The sequence below is a fragment of the Phalacrocorax aristotelis genome, chromosome 6 (assembly GCF_949628215.1).
Source record: "Phalacrocorax aristotelis chromosome 6, bGulAri2.1, whole genome shotgun sequence".
Classification (NCBI taxonomy): domain Eukaryota; kingdom Metazoa; phylum Chordata; class Aves; order Suliformes; family Phalacrocoracidae; genus Phalacrocorax; species Phalacrocorax aristotelis.
The window spans coordinates 61,006,282-61,025,741 of NC_134281.1; the positions used below are offsets into that span (position 1 = coordinate 61,006,282).

The following is a 19,460-nucleotide window of genomic DNA, read 5'->3' on the forward strand; positions in this document are numbered from 1 at the left end:
CAAAACCCACTGAAACTGTTTCCTACTTGCTTTGTTTTGGGATTGTTTTATCACAGTGAGGGTAGCCAAGGTGTGGAAGAGATGTCTGTGGACTAAAGGCTGATACCCTGAGGATGTTATCAGAGTGCAGGAAGGCAAGGTTGTCTAAGCTGCGCCGCTGTAAGCGTGAGGGTGGTGCTGGCCAACAGAGCGGCCTGCAGAACATGAATCACTCAGCGCTCTGAGCCAGCCTCCCTGAAAGCTGTAAGCGCTGGGGAGCTCACGTACATGGTACCCTAGTAAGATAATTCAATATAACTTCTTTCCATTTATGGATATGGGATCTGAAGTATGTAGGTCAGCTCAAATTTAATCCTAATTTTTAGCTTTTTGGATGACCATTGCTCTTCACCTATAATCTGCTCTTTATACCGTAGTCATCGTCATGCTGTGTGTAGAGTTTATTTTAAGGTTGGCCATTGAAGACATGGTTCCTAGCGCAGCTTTGCATTGTAAATATCTCCTGTGGATTTGAAGATGGATAGTCTTTGCCCCTCTGACAAGAAAGTGGAGATTGTGTTCCACATACTCTAGGAATGACTGACCCTTCCACTCCTCTTAGTCAATGGCTTAAATTTCTAGGTATAATAGTCAAAGTTCTACTAGCTTACTATTGCCCAAAATACTTGGTCTTTTTGCACAGAAGTATCTGAATAATAAAAAAAGTTCAGTTTTGTTGCCCCGAGCATCCTTCTGATAGTCCCTTGACAGTGGATGAGCACCACTGACCGTACTCACGGACAGCCCCTAAACCCAGTTTATCAAAGACGTGCAGGTAAGTGACGTGTCCCCGTGTCGGTGGCAGCTGTATACCTTTGCCTGTCTAGAGCTCTGACCTCCAGTGTATTTCAGTGTGCTAAAGTATTGGTTTTTCAACTTAATAAGGCAGAATATAAACTACAGCATAATAGCTATACTTAACTTGCCTAAGTACTACTTGTCAGGGTGTTAGGTGGATTGTAATACCTTTTATCGATATCTCTTTTTTGAGGTTTCCATTGAACAAGATTTCAGCAGTTGCAGCTGTTCTTTGTCCTGCGCCAAACTATTATCTCCAGGTTACATTGTCTAACCAAATCTAAAAGAGATACAGTGGAATTGTGCAAGGATTTATTCCACTCACTCTTAAATTCAGAAGTTGTTATATTATTTCAGAATAAATTTTTTTAAAAAAAGCAATCCCAGTGTATTTAGGTGAGGTTTCTATGGTAATCTGTAATATGCAGAGTACAGTTTTTTGGAGGGCTTAAAGCCAAATATTTTCTTCCCTCTAGTGTTTGGCTCATTCTATTATTAAGAATTTCCTTTACCAACAGACATGTAGAAACAGAAATATCCTTTTTTCCTTGCCTTGTTTGATTTTGAGGAATTTAACATTTCCAGAACAGCAACTCTTGAAATAATAGGTATTAAATACTGAAAAGTGTTGTTGATCCACCAGGTAGCAACAGCTTATTCTCACAAAACCCGCACGTAACAAGCTTTGTGTGTTACGTGTTTCAGTGAGATTTGCACTGCCCTGGTTTCGCTGCTTCAGTCTTGATCTCTACTGGTGTTAGTGAGGTCAGAATCAGGCTTCCTGACTCTCAAGATAAAACGTAACTCATCACAGAGTATAAAAATAGCTTTAAAAGTTCAGAGGATAGTAGCAGGCGGTAGATCAGAGTTACAAATGTAGTAAAAGCAGTATCCCAGTCGAGTTTTAGGCTGCCAAACTATCTGTTCCGTTATCTTTAAGAAAAGGCAATAATGCGTGTGTGAAGGTGGTATAATTGCAGTTGCTATGGGAACCTGCCTTGGGTTAGGAAGGTCCCTGAGCTGTGTGGGTTAAAATTTCTGTCTCAGCAATGCATCAATATAATATTTTAAGTAACATCTCTTTAAATTATCTCCCTGAAGATGTTGTTAGGACTGCCGTAGACAGTATTCGACATGATCTCCTCTAATTCTTATTAGCACAGAGCTGTATGCATTTGCAGTTGGTCTACCTAAAAGCAAAAAATTCCACTGAGCCTTTTTCCTGAATGTGTTTTGGTTTATTTTTTTATATAAATTTATTTTTATAGTGAGTGTTAATTTCTAAGGAAGTCTGGGATACAAGTCAGCTTCCTGATTTGGTGCTTTTTGCAGAGCAGCTTAAGCTGCTGTTGTTTTTGAAGACTTCAGACAAAATGAACTGTCTTCCCCAAATAAATCAAAGCAACTAAGAAATATGTGTTAAAAACAATTCAGAGGAAACTTTTCCAAGTGCTGGTTCCTGAAAGCAATTATATATTTTAAAAAGCTTTTGGTTTCTGAGGTTTTCATTGACATTTGAAGTTCCCATTCTTGAAGTAGCTCCCACTTTAACTTCTGCTTATCCACAACTTGGGCCAAATTTTCAAAACTAAATCTGTGTTTTCATGGATACTTCTTAGCAGTTATCATATGAAAAATGAAATGTCAACACACAGTAATTCCCATCACAATTCTTACAGACAGTTTAAGACAAGCCCTTTTGAAGATTCACTTGTGATTTCTGTTGTTTTCCCCAAATCTAGTGCTCGGAGACTCACGTTGATATGTGGTGCGCTGTGAGTCTGCTGTTGGAGAAACATGCTGTGCATAGAAATGTGACTGTTCGTGGGGTGAGGCTTCTATCCCCGAACTGTGAATTTCGTTAGCTGTGGTTCCACTCTAGATTAATAACAGGTGGCAGCTGGTCCCGTCATATTCTGTGTTACTGCATTAACAAGGTGACCTTCACCAAGCATTCCTAATTTATTATTTTAGAGAGAAGTCATGTAAATATAATCTATTAAAAGTAATTACGTGCATGCTTTCTCCATTACTTTGCATCACAGGAAGCTATACATAACACAAAGTAATAGAACAACGTAGATTAAAATGAGTAGGTTATATAGTGGTTAAGCTTTCTCTGCTGCTCTGCATTGTCTTCCCAAAGGCTACTACGTTATTTCTTCATTCTTATTGCAAAAGGAAGTTAAAAGTACCAGGAGGAAAAGGTGGAGAAATAAAAGTCAAACAGCAAGTAGGAGAAAATGTGATCCTAGAGAGTGGGGGGGAAGTGAGAGTGCGATGGCAATGCTGTGTTCCTGATGATGTTTCACGCTATGTACCAGCAGTCTGCTGAGTTTAGCTCCTGCCATCGTTCTGAAGGCAAGGACAGCTACTAGGCTTGTTCCCTTCCTTCCTAGTGGAAAAATCTGTGGTAAAGATGGACAGTAGTCTGTGTGTTGCCACCAAGAGTAGTTTGAAAATAGCAGCAAGGGTTTTACATAATGTAGCGCTTATAAATTCAGCAAACTGTCAAAACAATGGCAATAACTTTTGTCCTTTGACAACTTTGAAGGATTTAATTTGCCAGCAGGAAATACACATGGACAATCGTATCCAGTAGTAGCGGGTGCAACATCGCCTTTCCTCAACAGTTAGGCTCCTTGTCAGGATGTGATGTCGAAACCTAATGATATCATAAATTGTATTTATTTTAATAGCAGAAAAGCCTGGCTGACAATATTTTTCATCTGTTCCTAGCAGCAAGACATAGCACAAATGCAGTAACAAGTATGTGGGGATATATGTTGTTATGCATTAAAATATGGTAGACTTGCGTTGAACTGTACAAATACTTCCATTTCAACACAATCATTTGTGGAATAATATACTGCTCAGCTTGAGTAAATTAATCAGAATCTAGTCCGAAATGAATGTTCACAGGCCCGTAGCTTGAGTTTTCTCTTTGCCGGGAGAGACTAGTCTCAGGAGTTAGCCTGCCACTTCATGCTTGGAATTTTGTGTTTTCATTTAGGATTATGCATCTGAGCTGTGGCAGCCAGCACGTGTGCATATTTTACAGCAAGTGCTGTTTGGACACTTCAAAGACTGCATTTTGAAAAGATCCACATTATTCTGTAGAAGTAATCAAGCTTGGCACACTTGTAGGCACTCAAACTTTCCCCCTGTGGAGCACGATTAACAGTGCTACAGCGTGAACGTCTCTGGTAGACGTGGTGAAGTGGCCTCTTTGCCAAAAAGGGTATTTCCTATGTGAATTAAGGAAGAACAATCCTGAGCGATAGGTCTGATACTGCTCGCAACTCGTCCCTTTTGGAGGCTTACCCTGCTGGCTTCCTTGGGGCTGTGTTGGGTCCTGTCAGAAAGATGAAGCTCCTGGTTGTTCTTCGTGACTTTGGTAGCTAATCCTTACTGCGGGAATTCAGCCGGGCAGAGTCCCTGGAAGCCACGCTCTATTCAGTGCTTGGTCATTGCTTTTGTATTTGTGGAGCTGGGATAAACTGGCAGCATAGACTGCAGCCTCTACAAAGGATTATCTGATTATCCACAAAGGATTATCAAGGTCCATCTTAATTGTTGCTACGAAACACTGGAGAAGTGTCCAAACCTGTGTAACCAGGTGCTTGTGGCAGTCTCTGGCAGGTGCTTTTCCACCCAGGGATGCCTTTGAAACATTTCTTCTGGCTTATTACAGTGCCTTTTCAGGAGTCTGAGATGAACTTCACACCGTTGCACACAGCCACAAGTGCTAGGCAGGGTTTTCATAAAGAAGTTAGTGCAGCTGAGACCAGGGTGAAGGGATTCCTTTTCACTGTGACCTGACATCTTTTAAACAACCTGAGTTCTTTAGATCACTGTAAGAAAACACTCACCATGTAGCCTTTTATCATGCTGCTGTTCAAAAACAAATTTGCATGTACAGGACTACTAATTTATGTGTGCTCAATGTATTAGAACAATTTCTAGGCTCTTGTTTTTAGTTGGGCAGCTAAGGTTCCCCACTGGTAAGATAAATCCCCATGCGGAAGAAAGGCATCAGGTTCACTGTCTGCTCTGCTCTTCATCCTCGGAGTATACGGTATTGCAGCAGCCTCTGGCAGGCATAATTTCCCTGGCTTTTGCAGACAAGGTGGAATTTAGAGCAGCTTTGAAGCTGCTCTAATTTACATCAGAGAATAAGTATGTTCAGTGTGTCCCTGAAAGGCTCCTTGTTAGTGGGTCAAAATAACCCACTTTTTCTGACCTCTGGGCAAAACCTCTTTAAAAATATGGTAATTTGAATCCTTTGGGCTTGGTCATCGTGAATCTGTCTCGGAAAGTGTAAAATTCCTTATAAAAATAAAGTAGGAGGTCACCCTCAAACATTATTCTTTCATTTCTGGTTTTCGAAACAAAATACTGTGAGGTCTTTGCATGAACGGCGTATGTAGAAGAGCTGGAAAATGGATGTGTTACCATGGACATCCTTACCGTAAGATACCGCTGGGACCAGCCCAGCTCTCAGTTTTGCAGTTCAGAAGATTGTGTGTCTTTAAAAGCATCAGAGAGGGAATGAAACTCTGGCCTGAATTGTTCAGATTGCGTGTGCGCTTAGAAGCATCAGCGAGGGGCTGAAACTGTCCCCTGGATCGTTTTCCTTTGCTATGCAAATGACAGGTCACTTATATTTTCTGGTTTTCTCTGTATCCTTAAGCCAAGACTACTTTGTTTTTCAGTACACTGCAGGTTTTGGAAAGGTCTCTGAATGAACTCTGCCTATCAGTATTTTTTTGATGGTCTCCCCCTTTAGGCATCCACAAGTGGAGGTGGATAAAGTCACTAATCACTTCCTAACCTAATCAGGCTGGCATGTCTTATCCCTTAGATAGCTTTTATCTGTAGTAAAGCGTGACTTTTGCTGTGCCTGTGACTTCAGCAGGGGAGATGTCCAAATACACTTGAGTAAGGGAAGATTTAGTAACAGAGGAGAGCTGGCTGAGTCACAATTATAGTCCTATTACTTTTGGATGGGCCGTAGCGTACAGCACACAGGTTGCTGGGTGATTCCCTTCTAGCAAGAGAAGATGTGAAAGGAGAAAAAGCCAACAGACAGGATATCTGATCATATCTGCAATCCCCATTTTAATCTGTTTTTAAAATATTGTAGCTAAAAACATCTTGCAGGGTTTTCATACTAAGTGGTTTCTATTTTTGCCAGCGCCACACTTCCTTTAGCACATTTTAAAATTTTCAAGTCTCTGTATCATTCTGAAGGGTGCTTAATGCCACATCAGAAACCAGTTATTTACATGCTTCTGCTGACATTGCATGAAAGTGTTTTGTCAACTTCTTTAATTTGCTTGTAAACAAGTATTTTTATCAATGTTAGAGCGCTGTTATTCAAGTCAGGTTGCACCTGCCTTTCCATCCATTTCCATGCCTGCAATATTCATGGACAATTAACTATCTGGCAAGCAATTACAGTCTCGGGTGTATTCTGGGTCTCCACAGAAAATTGGGCCATTGAATCTAACGAAGCCAATATTTCAGACTTGGCTTTTAAGTACGAAGGGCCAGAATGTGGTCTCTCTGCTCACTTTTGATTTGTTCCTTCCTCGACTTGTAATGCTCTAGAGAGACATACATCGTGCCAACAGTATGGTTGCTAAAAGTATGACTAGGGAAGTTGCTCTTTCTGTTTAACTTCATTCCTTCCACTTGCTCAGGGCATCCAGAGAAAGAAAAAAGGGCAGAACTTGCAACGTGTTTAAGAGGCGAGAGATGCTCTCATCTTCCTTTGCCTGGAGTAAGACGCAGGAATGACCAGAGTCTCCAAGGAAGCGTTCTGTGCAGGTATAGCAGAAAGAGTGGAAACAACGTTCACAGAATATTATGCCTAAGAACTGAATCCATTTTTCTTTAATATATGCTATAGCAAAGCATGGCGTATCTTCTTTTAAAATATTTTATACCATTTCGTAGGTAGAACTCAGCATTATTTGATTAGCTACACAAATTGTGGTATGAAGGACCCTAAATAAAGAAATATGGGGGCAAACTGCAGACTTTAAATCGTGTTTTAGTGCCATATTACCACATTCCATTGAGAAGTATTGGTAACAGTCAGATTTTGCTGAAGTGAAAGGTAGTTGCAAGCAGTATCTGGAGAACATACAGAATCTGATTTTTTACACCAGCTTGTATCTCTAGCTGCTATGCTGGGAGGAATTGAAAAGGCCAGAGAGGCCCTGCCGCTGTTTAAAATCTGTTTCCTTTTAGTGTAGGTGTAGATACGGTGTTGCCTACTTAACTGAATGCAGAATCAGGAGGTTCTCATCTTCCTCCTTATTCTCAGTTTCTAGGCTGAGATCTGCCTTTGCAAAAATCACACAGCAGCCTGCTCCTTTACTTTCACCATTTGTGCAGTAAGGACGAGCTTAAATATGCTCTGCAGACTGCAGTGGAAGTTTTGTGGTTTCTTCATACTCTTCTCCTTTCCCTTTAAACGGTATTAAAATAAGGAGGAGGCAGACTGCAGCACCATGCCTGCTCACTAGTTATCTGCCGCTTCTTATCCTGCCTGCAGGGAAATATGGACGTAGTAGCTCAGCTGACAACTCCAAGGCATCTCGTCCTGGATCCAGCTTCTGCTTACTGCCTCCTCCTAGCTGGTCTGCACACAGCTCCGGTGCAGGCCTTTGCTCTGCTGTCGTGTCGCTTCATCGCAGAGGGAAAGCTTCGCTATCTTAAAGTAGACCATCTTTCCCTATTATGGAGAGCTCTTGGACCTTGGAGATAAATAAGCAGAACGTGGTGCCGGTGTAGTACTAGCTCACAAAATATTGTCCTAAGAGAACAAACACAGCTTTGACGTGGCGGAATTTATCCATGTTGCTTCTGCAGTTCTTACAGCAGCTTTTAGTCTTTAGGTTCAGAATTGTTTGGGTGTGCAAAACGTCCTGGCAGGTACTGCGTTTTCTTTGTGGTATCGTTTAATTTATGGTTTATCTAAATGCTATCTTGAAGGCCCATGGTCAGGATTACAAGTCAGGGATGTCTTTTCACAGTCTGAAACAATTGCTTCGTAAACATTTCAGGATGAAAAGCAAGGATATTTTCTGGCCCGTTGTTTGACCCTGTGCTTGCAATATATTCAGTGTTACTTTCCTCAGCTATCACATCAAATATATTTTGATGAAACACCTCATTAGAAATAAATGAGTGTTGTTCTTGGTAGGAGAACTGACTCTTATTCTTCAACCGAATTCAGACTAAAGCTGTCAGATCACGTAGAGAGATATCCAAAAGCAATGAAAACAAATCCATTAGTGCCAAGTGTGCGCCTGTTGCCATAACATTGTTGCAGCATTAATTATTTCTAACACACAGTAACAAGATGGCACATCAGTAAGAAGATGGAATACAGACTACATATAAACTCGATGAATGATATATAACTACAGAAAATCAGATGTCTTTGGATCAAAAGGATCTCAAGTTTAAATAAATTGAATAGATTGGCCCTGTGTCTTCATAATTTATTGATTAAAGAAGCAGGCAAAATACACTGAAGACCTAATGAAATGCTTAGTGTTGTAATCAAGTTTTTTCCTTATTGCTTGAGTTCGAGAGAATATGAATATCTGGCAATATGCGCTCCGATATTTTTTTTTTCAAAGGGGTATCTCCTCTAAATGATAAACTTTGTTACTGTCTTTGCCAAAATATGGTGACAAGTGTAATCAGCGTACAGGTGACAGCATACAGAAGTCGGTGGCAGAGGTGAACGTTGAAATGTTGAAGATGCAATATTTACGTTCTCAAAGTGAAGAGGCCTGTCCAGTAACGCTCTGTAAATTCCCAGCATTTCAGAGAGGCAGGAAGAGTTTGTTTTACAAAAGAGTGGAAATGGAAATTATTCTGTTTCCGTTTTACAGGTGAAGAGTGGTGGCAGAGGGAGCAAGGGAATTTTAAAATCTAACCTCCAACTGCAGTGGGAGGCGGGTGTGAAAATGCCCCTGTAGAGACATTGTTGGGTATAAGCAGACAGAAGCGTGTGTTAGCCTGAAATTTGATAAGGGCTAGTTCTCAGCAGTAATTAACAAAAAATCCAGAAGACGTAACTGAAAACCTGAGGGACGTTTGCTATGCTTACGTGCCGTCTGCAGGCATCGTTCGCTTGCCCCGTTCTAGCATTCGGAAACGCTCTTTGGTAACCCTCATACATAGGTAATGCAGAATCATCGTTATTCACCAGCAAAATACCAGTATAGAGCAGCGTAACAGAAAGCTGGTCCCAGAACATGATAATTGGGGTGGCGAGGCAAGCTTAAAACTGACCCCAGTGTTGCAGAGGCGTGTGCGTGGATTTGTTTGAACTCTGGAATCTGCTAATCGCCCTAAATGCTCTACTTTCAGAACAAGTTCAGCATATATGAAGTCCACACAGAGTTACGGCTAGGCAGCCGCAACACGGCGCCAGTCTGTGCCGCAGCGTCGCTTCCGACAGCGGTTGATACAGATGAGCCACGTCATCAGGGAAAGTGAGAAGAGTCCCATAACCCGGTGGGTTAGAAAGTGTAATGGAAGCAATTACCTGCCGCAGGGCAGCAGACCCGCGGGCAGTCTTGGACGTTGCCTCCATGCAGCCCACCCTTCAGAGCAGGTCGCCGTCTCGGCAGCCCCCGCAGCACCCTTGCCTTCTGAATGATGAGCCAGAATCCAGTTTTGTCTCGGTTTTACTGGCATGTCTGCTTTGTGAATAGCTACAGCAGATTAAATACAGAAATACAATCTGTTCAACCTGTTTCAATTCAAACCGATAAAATAGGTATAAACAGAAACCATCGCTTCACTCATCAAGGTTCATTATGCGGTCAGAAGGTTTCAGCGTATTGCTATTTTTTTTGAGTGCTTGATCAGATATTTCGCTGTGAAATATTCTATACTAAATTGCTAATGTTCATATTTAAATATCCTTTGTTATTGGTGTTTTGAAAGCCTCCCACCCTGAGGTTAGTCAATTTATTATCTAAAAATTCTTTGTACTTTGAAAATAAAATAGAAAAAAAGAGGTTCAACTCACGGTATGATAGTTGGTAACGTGCATCTTAATCTGCTCCCCAAATTGGAGGAGTTTTTTCTCCTTATAAATTCAGAAAGACAAGTAATTGAAAATCTTTTGTAACAAAAATCCCATCAGTTTTGAACAGATAGCCCAGGTACAAACTTTCACCCTGATTTGATTTGAAATTGCCTGATAGTAAATGTACAAAATTGGGGGCAAAGCTGTTAAAAGCTCGCAGAGCATGGTTTGAGCTCTTGCCCAGGTATTGCTGAAAAATAAAGGTGGTTTTTTACCCTGTGTTTTTGCCTTTATCTGTAAAATATTGCTCTTGGTGTAACTGCAAAGTGAAGACAATTATTCTCTAATGCTATGTATTTGCTAGACAAGCACAGGGCTAGGATTCATAGCTGATTCACTCAATTACTGTTTTCAACAATGTTCTTACCAGGATATTGCTTTTTGGGCACTTAAGAAAACTGAGTAAGATTGGATTTTATGCAAGATGAACCATAAAGGAAAAAACCCCACACCACCAGCACATGGTTATTGGCCTTAAAAACCATAAATTGTCAATTTAACACTTGATGTTTCTTGAATGTTCTGATTTGTTTTTTTCTTTAAGTATCAGGAAACAAAGGTGTCTGAAAACAGTAGCACAATCAACATGAAATCTATTAAGCGGCAGAGTAATTGCCTTTTATGTGTTTTAAAATACAGCTGTGGTTCTAATTTTAGGAAATAATTAATCCCATTTGTTCCAAGCACTGCAGAATCCCCCTTCATCTACCACTGGCTAAAAAAAAATATAAATAATTTTGCAGCTACTGCCAGTAACGTTCACTTCTGCTGTGGAGATTATCCACTCAGTAAAAAGATTTCTTTCTCTGTCTCTTTTTACACATACTGAGCTAGGAAAGAAAATGCAAATAAAGCCATATCAGCATTGCACCTTCTTATGGGGCAAAATCCTGAACCTGCAAAAGTCGATGGGATTTTTTAGGCACCTTTTTCATGCTTCCTGTCTCTTCTTTTTTTTTTTATTAATTCATGCACTTCAAAATACGTAAGGGTTGACCACATATTAAATATATTCAACTAACAGAAAAATAGATTAGGGTTGAGACAGCAGTTTGAGCAGCTTATCTATTTCATGAGAATATTTTACGTAACTTAAATCTCCTTCTGCAACTTAAGCTTGTTACTTGTCCTGCCCACAGTGACCACGGAGTAGAATTTACTTCTCTTTTCTTCGCAGCAGTCTCTTACAGTCACCTACCACCATGTGAATCCCCATTTTTTTTTTTTCTCCCATACAGTAAAGAAATCTAACTCTTTCAAGCAGAGGCAGTATTTTCTAGATTTCAGATGACCCGATGATCTTCTCTGGGCTTTGGTTGTTTCTCATCTTTCTTGAATGGGATGCTGTAAATCTGCTACAGCATTGTAGCCTGTGTGATGAATTTCCAGAGCTTGTAAGATTTAGTTCATGTATTTGTGTCCAACACCTCGACTTGTGTGTGACATGTACCAACATGCATATTAGTACAGTTGATTTTTTTTTCACAGTAGGAGAGTTTTAATTTTGCTTTCATCTGGAGGTCAAGAATAAACCTATATTCTTTTTTTTTTAGAACAGCTGTCATTGCTATCCTGTATTTTCGTAGTAGACTGCAAATAGCACTTTATACTCATGCTTATTGCACTATATTGCATATATTTCAGACAATTTGTTTTTTTTCAAGGCTTTTCATGCTACTCCATCAGAAATAGTTTTGTCAGAAGAGCGCCTTATGCTTCCTTTGTTTGGATTTGCAGCGCTATCAGCAATAGTGAAAAGTTGAGCAAGTTTTTGGTTTGTGGCTCTGGGCAAAATGAAAGTTGATTTGGCATTGAGAAGATAACACTGATTCTAGCTGAATTCTTCTTTTTAACCATACAGAGAATCTGCCAAACAAGCGGAAACTCTCAAAATGGAACATGGAAGAAAACTTCACTAATTTTCAAATCTATCCTGGCTAAATAGTAAGGCCAGTGGCAGGGGGAGTTGTCCAGTGCTTGCCAGGAGACCGTCAAGGCAACTAGTTAAATTAGCCGGTGACTACATTAGGCTGTCCAGAAAAGCTGCTGCTTCCCCGTGACGCTGTGCCTGCAGTACCTGAGCTGCTAGAGGGGGAGACGGTACAGCTATGCAACTAACATGGGTACCCGGCCGCGGTGTTCGCCGCTTCAGGGGCTGTCACTTTTGGCATCTAAAGGGGCTGTAGGTAGGGGAGTAAGTAATGTGATGGCTCCTTCTAGAGGTGCGCTATAAATACCCGGTGCCTGACAAAACAGAAATGAAAGCAGAATGTAAGAAGCATTTCATAATGAAGATAGGGGCTAGAGCTGAGGCCGTCTCGTCATCGGAAATGTCTCAGGCGCAGTAGGTGTGGGTGCTGTGTGCCCAAACTGGTGCTGGGACCACCGAATGGAAAGCAGCGGAGGAAAGTTTGGTGGCTCTTAGTCATTGGTGGAGAATGTCAGGCAACTGTTGTTCCTGTGTATACAGTATTTCAGAGGAATAATACAAATTATATTATGAGATATTATATACTTATGTTTTCTCCTTAGCCAAATTTTATGCGTACGTTTTCTCTTTATTCTTTGATAATTGTATTATTTTCATGAGTAGCAAAATACACAGTGTCCCGAGGTGAAGGTGAACGATTCTCACCAGCACAGTTTCTCAGGGCTTCAAATAATTCCATGGTTCTTTTCAAGGGGGCTTAGCCACAAAACACGGACACCAGCAGACCCCTTGGCTGAGCATGCGTGTGTGCCCTGAACCTTGTCCTGATGCAGATGGGAGGTCAGTTAAGCCCGCCTATCCCTGGGCAGGTAACTGTAGCACCCAAGGTAGGATGAGAGCTCCCTGGAGGAGTCATCCTGAGGGATTAAGTGAGTTGATATATAACCACAGTTTAGGGTCACCGCATTTCTAGGTAATTGTTTTGGTTAGGTGCTTAAGGAGGTGGAATGAGTCTAGGCAGAACTGGCTAGAATTGCTTTACTTTAATGAGGTGCTATCAGGCTGCGTTCGGATTTGGCAATATTTAGTGGTTTTACCTCTTTATTAATTTGTATGCGTGCAGCCTAGGGTCAGGAATATTTTTACACTACTCGTTATGCTTGACCTAAAGGTGGAAAGTCGGATATAGGTGCCTTACGTATATAGGATGATTTTTTTGGCAATAACGTTTGATACAAATGAAGTGCTATATGAAAGCTGTTTTCAGCACAACGCGTGATTTGCTGGTATTAACAGGAATGGGGAGTACGCGTCCAATTCACTTCAGGCATTGCTGAGATGTCTTGGTAGTACAGTTTGCCAATATTACTAGTTCTATTCATTTAAAACTTGTCTATGAGGAAATGTCAATGGAGACTGGCTTCAGTAGGTATTTGAAAACACTAAGTTTAAAAGATTTTACTTGTAAATTATTTGCAGTGACTCTATGGGATGGTAGTAGGATGGGTTTTAATGGAATGTTGCACACGATCGCTAATATTCCGTGTAGGAACATATAAAATTTTAGAGTTTTTACTTGCTCCAAACACATCTCTTCACGTATGTTACTAACCCAAGAAACAATATATGCTGCAACATTGATTATATCCCTGCCTTTGATTTGGACCTTTGGTTTACTGTTCTAATTCTAACTCATTGTCAGCCTATGATCTACCAAACTCGGAAAACAGAAGAGAGATGTAGGGAAGCACAGCTGTGCTTCTCCACACTCCTGCATGCGGAGGGAGCCTGTGCTCATACGCGTGTGCTCTCATCGGTGGGACTGCCCTTACAAGCTCAGAATCAGTGCGGCCTCTTAAAAGCTCAATATGTGTGTGATTAACAAAGAACATGAACAATGAAGTATACGATGCCTGCATACGTGGTAAATGATCAGATTTAAGAAGCAGAGTAGTTGCATGGGCAATACACTGGATATCAAGTGTCTCTGAAATACCTTGTTAAAGATTCTCCTTTACTTTGTACTTAAGGCAATGCGCTTGTCTGGAGGTTTGGAACGATTCTCGTGCGTGGGACTAACGTTTCACCCAACTCTGCAAACTGAGGGGAAAGGGATAAACATTGACTAAGGACGAGGCGGGTATTTTGTGTTATACCAGGTGTGCAGTAGACATTGTAATAATTGAAATAATTATTGTTGGCATATATGCATATTTGAGGCACAAATGGGAAAAACTGGGAAAGCCCAAACTCGAGGTTTCAGCCGTTTGCTAACCGCGTGGCTGCAGTAGTGTCTCATCCTTAAAAGTGTCTTTTGCATTCTTAGTACTAATGGATTTTTTTTCTCCCCCTGTGGAAAAGCTAATGAACTGTTTAAATTAATGAAACCATCAGGCTGTTTTGTCTCTTTGAATAGCTGTGTTATTCATATAAAATACCTTAGCACTTTCCTCAAACCCTTGTATTCACCCTGTTGAATTATTATTTGTTAGCTATTCTTGAAGGCTTGTAAGCTATTTTGACGTGGTTAAATTGAGAGAACTGGAATACTTAATAGTTATTCTGTACAGACTGAACTGTTGTATACTTGGTGAACCAGCTGAATACTTGGATGTAGTCTTTTCATCTTCTGAGGGATGAAATTGAAAGGATTGCTATAGAAATGTGTTTTTGTCTTAAGTTGAAAATATTCTAATTAAAAATGAAGAGCAGGCCAATTTTTGTGCTCACATAAACTCTAGAAAGTCACAGTTCATTCACAGGGTAGTATTTTTTTAATTAGAATTTGCATTTTGGAAGCAGATATTTCGCAAGTTTTTTTCCCTACCAGTTAAACATCTGTCGTAGTGTGTTCCACGGAGTTCAGCCCCCGTCACCAAAAACCAGGTGTCACCCTGGGTGCAGTTTCCAGAAGTCAGATTTGATATTTTCAATGGCCGAAAGCCTCGTTTGATGTGCTGTCTGAGGTTTAGCTCCTGAAGAAGCGATATTTATTCTTTCGCCAGTAAGGGAGTCAGTACCTCCTAGGCAGGCCTTAGGAAAAATACTGTTTGCTTAGTTATTGAATCTAGCAAAATGCAAAATTTATCACCTCTCTGCTCCCACTCTTGTGCTCAGCCGTGGGAGGAGAACCAGGGAACGCTCAGACGGGTTCCAAAATTGTTATAATATAGCTTCTCAGTGTCATTCAAAAATGAGAACTTGCAGATGGTACTCTTCACCTACAAAAATTCTTATCTCTTATAAGAATATCAATTATATTGCTTTGCGTGGTCTTAGATTTGAGCAATTAGAAAAATAGCACGAGGACACGCAGCTATGTGCGGCAAGAGAGGTGCTTTTCCAGAGGTACCAAGGCTCTGCTTTTTATATAGCTCTTTATTACAGATCTGATTCCTTTGCAGGGTAACCATGCCAGCTTAAGGAGTCAGGTCTGTATTGTTTCTGTAAGTATCTGACAATTATTTTATGAAGTCATATGTAACTGTGACTTTTTTTTTTCTTTGTGGAAAAAAATTTCCAATATACGGTGTTTGAGTTCCAGAAATAGGTTGTCAGCTGAAAAAACCCCTCTGGTTCCTGCACAGTGAGGGATTTAAGAGATTTCACATGGAATAGTTCTCTCCAAGCATCTCTGCTCTTCTCTGCTTTTGGCCAGTGTCTCTGTGAGCGGCTCTAATGCTGTAGCCTGAGCGTACATCTGAGCAGAAAGCGCATGGTCGAATAGGAAACCCGTGGTCTGCTGGGGCTGCGTAACAACAGACGTGCTGGAAGTCAGCCTTTAACTAGTATGCAGGTATTGCAGCATATATGTACAGTGCTGCCAGAAGGGAAAAAGCACAAGTCCCCAAGGACTTGCTGTGACGCAACCGTACGCAGAAGGATCTTTATAAAATACCTGGCTTTTCAGTCTGTCAGCAGACTTACAGGTATTATTCTTAATGGCTTTGAATTTTCAAAGCACTTCAGATGCCAGTGAAAACAGACAACAGATATCAGTCAAGACTATCCAAGTAACATTTCAATCTCTCCCTTCTAAACATCGGTGGGGAGGGAATAGAATTGAAACTTCTCTTAATTTTGCACGGACTGCTTTTCTGTTCTTGCAAACACGAATTGGATGAGTATTGAGCTTCTGCAATGCTCAGTTTATCCAGGTTTTCCAAACCAAGTAATTTTAATTTCGGTCTATATCTGAATAAGCATTTGTATAGACAAAAACCTACATTTGCAATTTACATTTGAGATGTCATCACTGAGCAAGTGAATTTGAAATACAAGTATGAAATGTAACAGGGAAATTGCCACTAGGAATGAGGTCTATTCCCCTTTCTCAAGTATCAGAACGTCAGATGTTCAGTTATTTATTTTATTAGTAAGCGAACAGTGCAATATCTTTTCCACAGTCCGCTCAGGGGAAGCATTTCCATTGGCTTATTATGGGATATACCTTTAATAATTCCCATCTGCTGCAAGAGAACTTCTCTAAGAGATCTATAATTACAGTAAACTGTAACTATTTCCACAGGTCTCTTTCTGTAGATGAAAAATGATCTGTGTAAGTTAGTAACTATACACAATGCTGTACAGCCACAGCTATGACATGTAAATATAATTTCAATTCCCAGAAAACAGGTAGGCATTTTTGAAGTTTGCCACATATTTATTTTTAATCCCTGCTTAACCATGTGCTGTGTTTTACAGATTTCTGCCATCTTCACACCATTTAATGAGGCATAACAAAATTGTTCACCGTCTACAAAAAGTGCCTTTATCATGTAGGACCAGAGGTGTGCAGAGACTGCCAGACCTACTCTAGTGACTGCAAATCAATGTTTAGCTGTAGGGAAGTAGGGAACAAAGAGTCTTTTAGAGTCCTTATTGATCTACTGAAATATGAGTGAAGAGGTAATGGTACAAGGCTGTGTATCGTCCATGGGCTTCACAGGACAGGAGGAGCAAGAGGCAGTGCCTCTGGGAGGAGGTATGGCGTGGCACGGCATTGCACGTGTATGTGGATGGCTATTCTTCACTAATTTGTCTGATCTGTTTTGCCTTCTGTAGCCTCAGTTTCTCTATATAAAAAGGAATTAAAGTGAATTGAAGGAAGCATGTATTTTCTTCTCTTTCATCCTCTTTCTTCTCTACAATGACATGGAATTCCAGGTCATAATGTTCAGCGTCCACGTACATTCTCACTGCATGTAAGGAAACCTGCCCTGGAGAGGCTAACCACGGGCTAGGGAAAAACAACAGGGCTCAGAGTAGACTGGAGGTCACAAAGAAAGAGGGTGAGAGGGTAACCTGCCTGTCGTCTTCTGTTTGCTGTATGAGGGCATGATCGCAAGGCACTCCTTGTTCCATAGCTAAGGCAGATACTCATCCTCCTCTTTGTTATTTTGCAGAAGCGAATTTTAAACTGCTTGTCTCTGTCGTGGGCTCTGTATTGATGCACAGAAATGCAGGAAGGACACTACGCAGTTGCAAAAAGCCAAATTAGTGCTGCCAGTCTAGAGTGCAGGAAAACCTGGTTAATTAGAAATGGATTTTGTTAGAGAAAACATTGATTGAGCCAGGATTTATTCTGGTTATTGTTCGACACACAACGCTGTAACTACCAGCTAGATTAAAAGGAATCAAAGTAAATGCTGTTAAATGTTCCTCCTTGCAATTTATTCAACACAATAATAATTTATTGTCAATCACCAGATATTACATAGCTCAATAAAACTTAATTTTCAATCATATTTAGTATTTCATGGAGGGAAAACTGAAGACTGCAGCTTGTGTCTCTGTCTACTCATATAGATATTGTATATTTCCCTTTTGTTTCTCCATAGGTGAAAAATGATTGTGACACTTTGACTTTTCAAAATAATTTGCATGTAATCTTCTGAAGAAAGCCAGATATTTCAAGTGCATACAGCTACTGACTCTTCTAGCGCAAAGAAGGGGAAAGGAAAGCGAGAAGGGAAAAGAATAGATACAGTAGGTGCAATTTTTTCTGACTACTCTTAATACATTTTGGTTTTTCTTTATGCTGTGACAGTTTAAACTTATGTATGGTCGTACTGTCAATGCAATGTCTATCCATTATAAATACTGTATAAAGGTCAGAATAGAAAAATGTCACAGCTTTAGGAGAGGAGGATTACAAACATTTATCTGAGCCTAAGTACTGGTGAAAGAAATCTAGATTAGCTGCAGTCACAGTCAAAAATGCTGTCAGTTACAGTTCAACGATATTTTTTAATAAAGTAATTTCATTTAACCAGACACCTTGTAGAGTAAATTAGTTATGTTAATGGAATGCATAAAGTAATTATAGCTGATGATTTTACAGTGCACTGAAGTGAATGAATGGAGCTCGGTATTAGTTAACCTTCACTGGACTTCCCATTTTATGAACCTAATTGACATCACAGTGCACATTTATCTATTTGTCCTATTTATCCCCATGATGAATGCCCTTCGAGGTACGTGACCTCAGGTTCTCATGTTTCTATCTGTACTATGATGCTTCCTGTAGCTGTCAGACATATTTCTCTGCTTCTCCAATACTTAAAAAAGGCTTGAATAAGTGCTGAGACATATTTATCCTAATATCCAATATTTATCCGATAGTTGTAAGCAGGGGGGTTGGGCGAGATAATCTCCAGAGGTCCCTTCCAACCCCTACCATTCTGTGATTCTGTGATTACTTCCTGGCATAAACTAGAATAGGTGGAAGGATGGAAGCAGTTGCTTTAATGCAGAAAAAGATGGTAGGCATTAAATGTTGGTTGCTTTTAACTGTCGTACAGCTCTGTCGGTGTTCTGTTCAGGTAGTGATTCCCCAGATCACTGAACCCCATGTTGTGTGACTGCTGGCTGTTGGGTATGGCAAGAAAATAGCTTATTCACAGCCAACACAGGGTCCTTTCAGGTCTAAATCGAAGGTTTGTGGTGCTGTGTTGCAACAAGTATGACGTACAGTAATCAGAAGGTATTAATGCCCTGCAGTTTTCCTGTTGAGGGCAACATAGCTTTTTGTTTCATTACAAACTGGGCGTGGGTGCGGGGCTAGGAAGTACAGCTTGCATTGGACTTGGCAAAAGCAAATTCTGTTCTTTGCTGTGTCCTAGACTTCATTGACTTGCTTTTTAAACTATAAATCTTGCTGTATTTTATCACCTAATCGTCTTAGCCCCTGCGCTTTTGGGTTTTAGTAGTCTTAGGAATTTGGAAACTGTTGAAGGAAATGGTCTAAAAGCAGGCCCCTCTAGAACAGTATAAGGCAACCTCAGGAAGGAGAGGGCTGCTCTTGAAATCACACACGCTGGCATATCTCTGTTTCAATCTCATTTAGTATTTTAGAGACTAAAGCTCCATTTCCTTCAGGGATTTAGCTCCAGCAGCACATATTATTGAATTATGTTTTCTAGGCTAAACAAATAATGTAGGCTTACACTGAGGTCTGATGCTTCTATGCTGTTTGAATAATCTGATTTATTACTGTAGGTGGTGTTCCTGTGTGGTATGATGTGCTCTCTTTCTTTGCAATTTCCAGTCATGTGTAATCTGTATTCC

General features: G+C 40.5%; 1 long non-coding RNA gene across 1 annotated transcript in view; it reads left to right on the forward strand.

The window, feature by feature from the left end:
- The window catches only part of LOC142059419 (uncharacterized), a 443,822-nt gene that overhangs the window by 101,320 nt on the left and 323,042 nt on the right, over positions 1-19,460 (forward strand). The window contains exon 3 of the long non-coding RNA XR_012661334.1: positions 17,732-17,879. This is a non-coding gene — a long non-coding RNA (uncharacterized LOC142059419). The remainder of the gene's footprint in view (positions 1-17,731; positions 17,880-19,460) is intronic.